Consider the following 11838-nt stretch of genomic DNA (forward strand, 5'->3'; position numbering starts at 1 on the left):
CTCACACACATACACTACAACATACACACACTCTGTACAACACACACACACACACTACAGCATAAACACACTCTGTACAACATAAACACACTACAACATACCCACACTCTGTACAACATACACACACTACAACATACACACACCACAACATAAACACACTCTGTACAACATACACACACTACAACATACACACACTCTGTACAACACACACACATACACACACACACACACGCACTACAACATAAACATAGACACACACTGTACGACATACACACACTACAACATACACACACTCTGTACAACATACACACACACACACACTCACACACTACAACATACACACACTCTGTACAACACACACACACACTACAGCATAAACACACTCTGTACAACATACACACACTACAACATACCCACACTCTGTACAACATACACACACCACAACATAAACACACTCTGTACAACATACACACACACACTACAACATACACACACTCTGTACAACATACACACACACTACAACATAAACACACTCTGTACAACATACACACACACACACACACACACACACACACACACTACAACATACACACACTCTGTACAACAGACACACACTACAACATAAACACACTCTGTACAACATACACACACATACACACACACACACACACTACAACATACACACACCACAACATACACACACCACAACATAAACACACTCTGTACAACATACACACACACTACAACATATACACACACCGTACGACAAACACACTCTGTACAACACACACACACACACACACACACACACACACTACAACATAAACACACTCTGTACAACATACACACACATACACACACACACACACACACACACACACACTACAACATACACACACCACAACATACACACACCACAACATACACACACCACAACATAAACACACTCTGTACAACATACACACACACTACAACATAGACACACACTGTACGACAAACACACTCTGTACAACACACACACACACACACACTACAACATACACTACAACATAAACACACTCTGTACAACACACACACACACACACACACACACACACACACACTACATACACACACTATAACATAAACACACTCTGTACAACATACACACACTACAACATACCCACACTCTGTACAACATACACACACTACAACATACACACACCACAACATAAACACACTCTGTACAACATACACACACACACACTACAACATACACACACTCTGTACAACATACACACACACACTACAACATAAACACACTCTGTACAACATACACACACACACACACACACACGCGCACACACACACACACACACACACACACACTACAACATACACATACTCTGTACAACAGACACACACTACAACATAAACACACTCTGTACAACATACACACACATACACACACACACACACACACACACACACACACACTACAACATACACACACCACAACATTCACACACCACAACATAAACACACTCTGTACAACATACACACACACTACAACATATACACACACCGTACGACAAACACACTCTGTACAACATACACACACACACACACACACACACACACACACACACACACTACAACATACACACACCACAACATACACACACCACAACATACACACACCACAACATAAACACACTCTGTACAACATACACACACACTACAACATAGACACACACTGTACGACAAACACACTCTGTACAACACACACACACACACACACACACTACAACATACACACACTACAACATAAACACACTCTGTACAACACACACACACACACACACACACACACACACACACACACTACATACACACACTATAACATAAACACACTCTGTACAACATACACACACACACACACACACACACACACACACACACACACACACACACACACTACAACATACACACACCGCAACATACACACACCACAACATAAACACACTCTGTACAACATACACACACACTACAACATAGACACACACTGTACGACAAACACACTCTGTACAACACACACACACACACACACTACAACATACACACACTACAACATAAACACACTCTGTACAACACACACACACACACACACACACACACACACTACAACATACACACACTATAACATAAACACACTCTGTACAACATATACACACACACTAACACACACACACACACACACACACACACACACACACACACACACACACTAAAACACACACACACACACACACACACACACACACACACACACACACACACACACACACACACTACAACATAGACACACACTGTACGACATACACACACACTGTAGAACACAGAATAGGTCAGGGTTTTTTTTTACAGATAATCCACATTCGTGTTAGAAATTTCCGGCTGATAAATTCACACTTTTCGCTTTACACTCTTTTATCATTTAGTATCATTTGTTTTATCTTCAGCACCCCCTTGTGGTCAAAAACTGCAACAACTTTTTTATCATTCAGTCATGTACTGTTTTTTTACTAAATTAAATGTTCTGTTTTTGCTGTAGTTCCCTTGAGTTCTTTATTCCCTAAAGTAATCGCACTTTAAGAACATCTGATATTCTCAGCATTGATTCAAATGTCTATCTTTTGAGGATCTGCAGCCAATCAGCACCACCCGCTGGTCAAAAGTGAGAATAACATCCTTTAAATGTTTAAATGCCATTATATTGTATATCCTTCTCAATGTTCATACTGAGCTTTCTTTTCTTCATTCAGAGAATTAAACAATCCGAGTAAAATACAAATCGTTGATCAATCCCTTAGTTGAAAGTTATAGCTGTTTTCCTTCCTGATTTCCATTGATTATGGATGGACTAGAGATGGAGCACAGAGAGGTGGGGTTGGGATTGGGTTTGGGTTCAGTGTGTTGTCTCTAAATTGGAATCTACTGCAGTGAGGTTATGGATGGTGTCATGTCTTATTAGCTCTAAAGGGGCGTTGTGTGTTTAGGACACTGAACAAAGAAAACTGTACAATGTATACAAATGTATTATAATTGTTATTATTATTATTATTATGGCTGTTGATGTTAATTAATGAGTAATTTGTGTCTGTTTATTGATCAGATAATAAACTAACTGTGCTTTAGAGTCACAGATGCAGGACTGAGCAGGTCCTCCTCTGCACCAGGTTCTGGTTTGGTGTGATGTTTCATGGGCGTGTCTCTGCTCAGAGATGTAATCAGTGTTTTTGACAGATTACCAGGAGGACACTGGGGACTGACGAGACGTCTCCCTGTCACACATCTTTAACTCCACTCTGTGTGGCCACTGATGGGAACAACGTTTTCCTCTTTTCTCATGGGTGAGAGATGCTTATCTCAGGATCATCAGCAGGACCCACAGATGAGACTCTGCACTCCTCCTGTCCATCATTTTCTGAGCTGTTTGTGTAAGTAAATGTCTTGAACACGTTGTTGTGGATTTAAAACGTTATGTGAATGTGCAAAAAATACTGTATAAAGTGTTTATGAAATAGAAATTATTTATAAACAGAATTGAAAATTATAATAAACCTAAAATCTATTAACTGGCAGACATTTTTTACCCTTAAAGTTTGAGGCCAAAACTATAAACTGACGCATCACTGAAAAAACCCACACGCCTCAGTTTGATCATTAAAGCCACTTGCTGAAGGGGTCTGAGGGTAAAACTGTTCGGTTCACACCAGCATTCAGGCTGATATGAGATATGATATGATATGTGTTCAGGAGGAGGGATGACAAAAGCACTTGACCCTTTAACACCCCATTCAGGGTCCTATTGTGTACACGGCTGTGCTTTGTGGTTTGGAACATGGCCTGAGACATAAATCTTAGCACGGTGTGTGAGAACTGAGCCATCACAGACCATCACACACCATCACAGACCATCACACACCATCACAGACCATCACAAACCATCACAGACCATCACACACAATCACAGACCATCACACACCATCACACACCATCAGACCATCACAAACCATCACAGACCATCACACACAATCACAGACCATCACACACCATCACTCACCATCACAGACCATCACAAACCATCACACACCATCACAGACCATCACAGACCATCACAGACCATCACACACAATCACAGACCATCACACACCATCACAGATCATCACAGACCATCATACACCATCACACACCATCACAGACCATCACACACCATCACACACCATCACACACAATCACAGACCATCAAAGACCATCACACACCATCACACACATCATCACACACATGTGTTAGAACCAGTTCTCCAGCAGAGGGGGTAGTAGTGTTGGAGATCAGTGTGTGATGAAGTGCAGGTTCCTCACCTGCTACAGAGAGAATGAGGTCAGTGTGATGATGACGGATATTCACCGGTTTTACAACTTATACTTGCTGTAAGTGATAACTTCTCTCTCTTCTCCTGAAGACAGTAAACACACAATCTGAGTAACACACACACACATACACACACACACAACAAATAACTACTAACATATAACTACTTTCTCTTCCAAACATCTGAATTCAGAACCCATAACACCTTCCTGCTGTTTATTATGTTCGGTCATTGCTCAGCAGTTGATGGACAGTGTGTGTTACCCATAATGCACTGCAAGGAGAAGAGGGATAGTGACAACTTCAAGACATCCCTGGACTCAAAAGTTCAAGCAGGTGCAGAGATTGCGGCATTATGTGGTATTACCCAGAATGCACTGCATGCACATGAGCACAGAACACAGCCAGTGTGTTTTAATGTTGTTGCCACACCAAAGCACCTTTATTCCACACTTTGTGTAGAGGAGCTAGACCTAGATAAGACATTATAATATACCAGGTAGTTTTAAAATGTTTTGAAACTAGTTTACAAGGCAGTACTTTATTTATCTATGTTCACACATGATCACCTTCAAAATAGTTCCCTTGCACAGTAATACAGTGCTCCCAGTGTTCTTCTGGAACGTGTCCTGGAAGTCTTCTTTTCAAAGCGTGTTGAACATCTTCTGCGATTCACGCCGGATGTCTGCAACTGTGCCAAAATGGTGACCTTTGAGCTCATCTTCATCTTTAGTAAAAGGGCGAAGTCCGCAAGAGCAAAATCTGGCAAGTGGGAAGCGAGATCATGTAGTTTCCAGAGGCACACGTGTGAGAAGGAGCTCAGTCAGTGGTCAGAATAGCAGACGTGGTAATGCACGTGGTCAGAATAGCAACAGTTGCACAGCTCTTGATGTACACAGGACTATTTTGGCTCGCTGACTTATGAAGGTCGGTGCTCCCTGTGACTGTGTGTGTAGCCATGGTTGACCCTGCGCTCTGACCCCAAACTTCCAAGCAAACTGCGATATCCGAAGAAAGAATTTCACTGTGCTGTAATGTTTATGTGACAAATAAAAGCTATTCTATCCATTCTGAGAGAACAGAGTGAGGAAGTTTACGCATCTGTTGTTCTTTGGGCTGAAATTTGATTATTAAATAATCGTCTGAGATGAAAAGACGCAGGTAAAAGTTTACATTCTTTTGAACACCACATGAGAAAATTTGCTGTTAACAAATGTTTGCTGTTTTTGTGGAAGTGAACTCAACTGCTCCACCTAGAGGTCGTAATAAACACATGCAGGGACTATGGTGTGAGGACACCAGACATGAAGCTGAGGCTGATTTCTATCTGACCTCCTGAACATTATGAGATGTAGCATCAGGGTTCTGAAGAAACGTTGTCTCATTTCACTGTGTACTGCGTCATCTTAATGAGGTTAAAATGACAATAAAAGCTTCTTGACTTGACTTAAGATGATTCTGGGGTCAGAGGGTTTGACCAATCAGTGAGTTTTGTTTGCACTGCACCCACACCTTCAGATTTCATTTCGTGTCATAGTAAAGAAGCCAAAGTCTGTTTGTGTCTTTGTGTGTTTATGCATCGCCTCTACTCTATAGACTCATTATATAGGATCTGCATTCCACACACACTTTGACTGTAGACTCAATGATTTAAAATGCTGGTGGATTCCCCTTCTGGAGACACCTGAAACACCTGAAACACCTGAAACACCTGAATACTAAAACCCAGGCAGTAAGACAACCCCGACACGCAGCGACTCACCTGACACTCCAAACACAATGCTGCAGATTTTCCCCAGTGTTTTCAATTCTAGATATGGTGCTTTTCTGTTCTGAGTGATGTTTCTGTGAACAATGCTAAAAGCCGATCCTGAACGAAATGCCAAATTCCACATCTTAGTTTCTCTGATTGATCTTTTGTTTTTTTGTTTTTAAATCAATCAAACGATTTTCCGCTTGCAAAGTACAGAAACAAGACCTGAGGGAAAAAGAACGACAGAAAAAGGCACTCAGACACAACAAATGTAAAAAAAAAAAAAATAAATTATACAAATAAAAAGGAAAGCATGTATTTTTCTGTCAAATTTACTACATTTTTATGAATAGAAAATAAGGGCATATTTTTCAACTTGACATAAATCTTTAAAATGATGAGCAACCAAACGAGGTATTAAACATCCAGTTCTAATAAAGTTTATATGATTATATAATTTTAGGAAAAATAATTATAGTATTTCTGTTGCCAGTTACAGAATGTAAAATAAAATTAGTTCTGTACTGTAAAGTTTCAGATCAGGAACATTTCACTGTCACTGTACTGAAGAGAATTAGACTGCATTGGAATTAGTCACATATCCCTGAGTCACACTGGGGCGAGGCAGTTAGCCTTCGGGAAAGTCCATCCTAGATTCTCATATTGCTCACCTGTACTGCACATTCACTCTGACTCAGCCGTGAATATCTAAACATCTGGGCACATCTGTCAGTCTAATATAAAACAGACAATGACTAAGAATGACAATTCTTCATTTTAACCTCAAGAGAAAACTTCTCCAATTATGTTTTACATGCATTTAAAGTCCTGCATCAGCAAAACATTTACATTTACAACATTTATCACCAGATGCCCCTCTGTTATTATACCAAATCACTCATTCTGTTATTCTACCAGGAGTCATTTGTGTGATCTGTCTGTGCATATTGTCAGGCTGCAACTGTCCTACCTTTATAATAGATGCTTACATTTGCACCAAGAATTGTACAACCTTGACCTCATGTATTGATATGTAATGCTCTTATAGTAGTCACGGAGGTCTATACATGCATTTTTTCTGTTATTAAACTCTTATTAAACGAAAGCGAGTGGGGTGACGCTCTTGGAGTTCTCAAAGACCTCACTAATGCCCTTATTCAGAGTGACTTACAGAGGAAAAAATTAAGACTGCAAGCAAGAGATTTGCAGGTGCGTTTCCTTTTTACTTCTGATACATTTGCTAATGCTAATAAAAACCTCAGAGAGTGTAATTAGGAATGACCAGAAAGTGTTAGAACGTATGAGTGTCACAATCTAAACCCAAACATCACCAGCTAGCTAACATTAGCATCAGTCTGTAGTGTTTGAAAGAAAGGCATTTACTTGTCATATACACATTACAGCACAGTGAAATTCTTTCTTCACATTTCCCAGTCTGTTAGGAAGCACAAAACGTGAATAAAACGGACAGACAGGATACAGCATCCTGGAACAGAAAGGGAGAAGGGCTTTGCTCAGGAACCCCCGACCTTCTTATCAGTAACCCAAAGCCTTAGCCACTGTTTGTATTGTGCATATCCTATATGTGTACTGCTAAATACATCGATCAGGCATAACATTATGAGCACCTGCCTAATATTGTGTCAGGAAAAAACTGGCAAAATAGTTGTGACCTGTTGATCATTAACAGCGTGAACTTCTGCAGCAGTTTGAGCTACAGGGTCTCGTCTATTGGATCGGACCACACAGACCAGCCTTCACTCCCCTTGTGCACCAATGAGCCTCGACCCCCACAACCCTGTCGCCAGTTCACCACTGGTCCTTCCCTGGAGCACTTTTGATAGACTCTGACCACTGCAGACAAGGAACAATTCACGTTTTATGCATTTACACTCGCATCTGCTTTTCTGAGTTTTACATGACAGGTATCTCACACTTTCTCTACACTTCACGTAACGCAGGGATCCCAAAACTACGGCCTGCGACCTCTATGGCCCCTACGCCATAGAGGTCAAAATGTCACTTTGAAAATGTCACTTTAAATATTTATTGGTCCAAATACAAACAAAAAAAGATTAGCGAATGCTAGCAAGTGCACAGTTTGGTTAACTAGCATTGTTGCATGAACACTTGATGTACAGAAAATTCACTGGAGTGAACCTGCAGTTTTAGCTGGAATCGAAGTGAAGCAGCATTCAGAAGATCGGTGAAAAGTGTGTAATGCTAGCCAGAAATGTGCAACCTTGACTACAGTGTTTAGCGCCCTAATGAATGTGTGTGTGTGTGTGTGTGTGTGTATATGTGCAGTCCTGACAGAAAGAGGAAGAGAATTGAGAAACTGGTCATTCCACAGTTTCCCCAGCACAAAGCCTTGAGCACGCGGATGGACCGGAGCCCAGACTTTCTGTCGTTGTACTTCCAGAATTTCATGTGCAAATCCAGGACGTCCTGTAACACCCAGCCGGGACATTTTACACAAAACACCCCACATCAGATAAACACAGACACGACTTCCTCATCAAACTGTACTTTCAGTTCTTGTTATGTAAAATCAGGACAGAGCCGAGGGTCATGCACTTCTTCTCAGGCATGCACGCTGCTGAAGTCCAAACTTCTTCAAGATTTTTTGCAAAAAAGTTTTTCACATTTCATTCATGTGGTATTTTTTTTGTTTGTTTTGAAAAGATGTTTTTTTTTCCATGTTTCCTCCTCCTGAAAGAGTGAATTCCAGTTCTGTGATTAGCAGTTAAAGTGCAACAAGTGAACACCTGCACACTGTTTACGAAACTTTGTAGATCTGTTTAATCTGTTTATAATGATTTCATGCAACAGAGAGTCGATAAGGAGCTCACAACTAAGCAGATCCATCAGAACCATAATGGGGTTCTGTCGCTTCTGCTCCAAATTCAAGTCGTGGCCGTTTTCCACATGCTGCTGGAAACGAGTTCTGGGTGCTTAGCGTTATTCCTACACTAAAAACTAATTAAACCATGTGGAATCAAACAGAAATCGGTGTGTATCCAACAAAACATCTTTAATAATGTACACTAGACCTGAGCTAACTGTCTCACGCTTGTCTTCGGTTGTTATTGTTCGCAGTTCTCAGCTTCAAACTTAAGTTCCTTTGTTACTCTGTGTTCTAGTTCCTTGTTTTATGGTTTATACATTTACACTCGCATCTGCTTCTCTGAGTTTTACATGACAGGTATCTCACACTTTCTCTACACTTCACTCTATGAAGACTTTATGGCCCCTACACCCCCACATTCAGAACGGCCCTCTGAACAGTCCCAGAGACGTATTTTGAAAATATCACTTTAAATATATCTTTTACTCACATCATATCTGTATTTGATAAAGTTTTGTTTAAAAAAATTTAATTTAGTTATTAATAGAGGTTGAGGCACCGATAGTTTTTTGGTAGAACTATCTGCAAAAAATCAATACAGATAGTTTTTCCGGCTTCTGGTCCCCCATGAGAGTGGCCTCTAGAGGCGAATCACTCACATCACGTTCTGTTTGTTTTTACATGTAACTGCATGATGCACGGAGGGCACTATATTATGTTTATTATTTATAATGAATTGTAATATATTTAGTAATTAATATATTCATATTTATTGTCTTTAGAAAATTTTCATGATTCAGTACTAAAGTTCAGTACCATTTTACATAGTGTTTTCTTTTTTTATCCAGTATCCATTAAAAAACTATCGGTTGATTAATCAGATATCAGCGAGTACGATTCAACCCAGCTATCAGTAACGGTAAAATCCACTATCAGTCGACCTCTAGTTATTAACGTAGCCTAATTATTTGTGAGATTTACCCACCAAACATATGCATATGAAAAAATAGGTAAATGTTTTGAATTCAATAGCAGTGTATATGAAAAAATATCATTATGATAGTAATAATGCTCTTTTAATAGCCACTACATCTCTTGAAAAGTGACGTTCATTTGTCTGTATGCTGCAGAATGAGCAGTAAGCAGGTGCAGAACCCGACTCTGAATACCAGGAACTTTCCTCAACACAGAGAGAAGGTTTAGTAGCTGGACACGTGGGTACGCTGCACCTTTCATGAAGACGTTTAAAAGATAAATTAGTCCCTGAAATCCGCTCTTGAATATATTGTGTATTACTTTTGGAAGGACAAACTGTTCATCTGACACGGTGCTCACTGTCTTTTCCTGCCTGCAGCACTGCAACATCAGTGTTGTGGCGTTCCTCTGCGTGAGACGTATTTTCACACGTGTCGTGTGTGCTGTTGTGTTTGGGGAAGCGCTGAATCTGTTTTGTAACAGCACTTTGTGTCTTTTCTGCAGATCAACTTTCCAGTGTGAATCTCTCAGATGGTGTAACTTTAATATAGCTGCTGGATAGGTGTGTGTGTGTGTATGTGTGTGTGTGTGTGTGTATTTTTTAGAAGATTTGCCACACTGTACAGACACACACACACACACACACACACACACACACACACACACACACACACACACACACAGCTGGACTTGTGCAAACGGCTCCCTGGTGTTTCCTTAGAAACAATCCACTCTTAACACATGCTTTAACACACACACACACACACACACACACACACACACACACACACACATACACATACACACACACACAGAGCGGAGTTTCCCACACTGCAGGATAAGTGCAGTTTGTTAAACAGACGTTTCTCTGGGGAAAATCCACACTTCACTAATGTGTCCTTCTCCTTCAGCCATTGTGTGTTTTTATTCTAACAGTACTGCATTGTTTTGTTTGATTTTTTCGTTTCTTTTTTTTTGCCATGGTCAAGCTTTTTTTTTTTGTTGCATTACATTGCACTGTGCTGCACATGCACACACACACATACACACACACATACACACGTCTTCCTTTTTCTTAGAAGGTTTTGCATAATGACTGTGCTGTGACACAAGTCTGAGCATGTAAGACATTATTTCCCAAGCGTCAGTGGATTTTGGGGAATGTTTGTTCTCGAAGTGCAGTATTAATAACACTCACTGTGCAGTCTGTCATGATGAAGAGACAAAACTTTTTCCAGAAATCCCAGAATGCTGTTACAATAACTCTCTCAGCGAAATCTTCTCTGAGTTTCCCATCACACCAGGAAGTGCTTTTCTTTGTCCTGGTCACAGCACTGTGTTTTCGCCCTTATTCAGGACAGGAAACTTGACCCCTCAGCCGATCCTCTTACTAAATAGCTACAAACTAAAGCTAAACTCTTCGTTTGAATGATGTCCCAAATAATCAAATAATTAATCAATGATGCTAAATAACACAAAATATGTAACAATACACATGATGTGTGTATTTTCTGTGTACATTCTATGTACAGATTCGACTGGCTAGAGTGCGTATTTATTAGCAAGATTCTTAACTATTTTGCAGAATAAAGTGTTTGATCCTGAGCTTTCGATGTATGAAACCTGAAACAGAAAGAGTTTTGAACTGTTACATCGGTTTAGATTTAAAAACAACTTCAAATGCAATTTGAAATAAATCCCACAATGCACTGCTGCAGGTACATGAACAAAAGTTGCACACTAGTGAACCCATAAGGCACGTTGACATTAAGAATAGAGTTGGACATCATAAGAATCAGGGAATAAGGATTAGGACACTGGGAGCAGGTTGTAAAAGTTACACATTCA

The 11838-nt window shown here is 40.1% G+C and overlaps 1 long non-coding RNA gene across 2 annotated transcripts in view; it reads right to left on the reverse strand.

Moving 5' to 3' along the window:
• LOC310731488 overlaps positions 1–11802 on the reverse strand; it is a 31144-nt gene extending 19342 nt beyond the window's left edge. Inside the window, exons 1-3 of one of the 2 annotated variants that reach the window (XR_014535221.1) lie at positions 11614–11802; positions 11189–11337; positions 8226–8879 (exon numbers count right to left, since the gene is read on the reverse strand). This is a non-coding gene — a long non-coding RNA (uncharacterized lncRNA). Of the gene's footprint in view, positions 1–8225; positions 8880–11188; positions 11338–11613 lie in introns of those variants that run through there. The other variant, XR_014535220.1, reaches the window with a different exon arrangement.
• Positions 11803–11838: the final 36 nt, after the last annotated feature.

This window comes from Silurus aristotelis, assembly GCF_946808225.1.
Source record: "Silurus aristotelis genome assembly, chromosome: 9".
NCBI classification, from domain to species: domain Eukaryota; kingdom Metazoa; phylum Chordata; class Actinopteri; order Siluriformes; family Siluridae; genus Silurus; species Silurus aristotelis.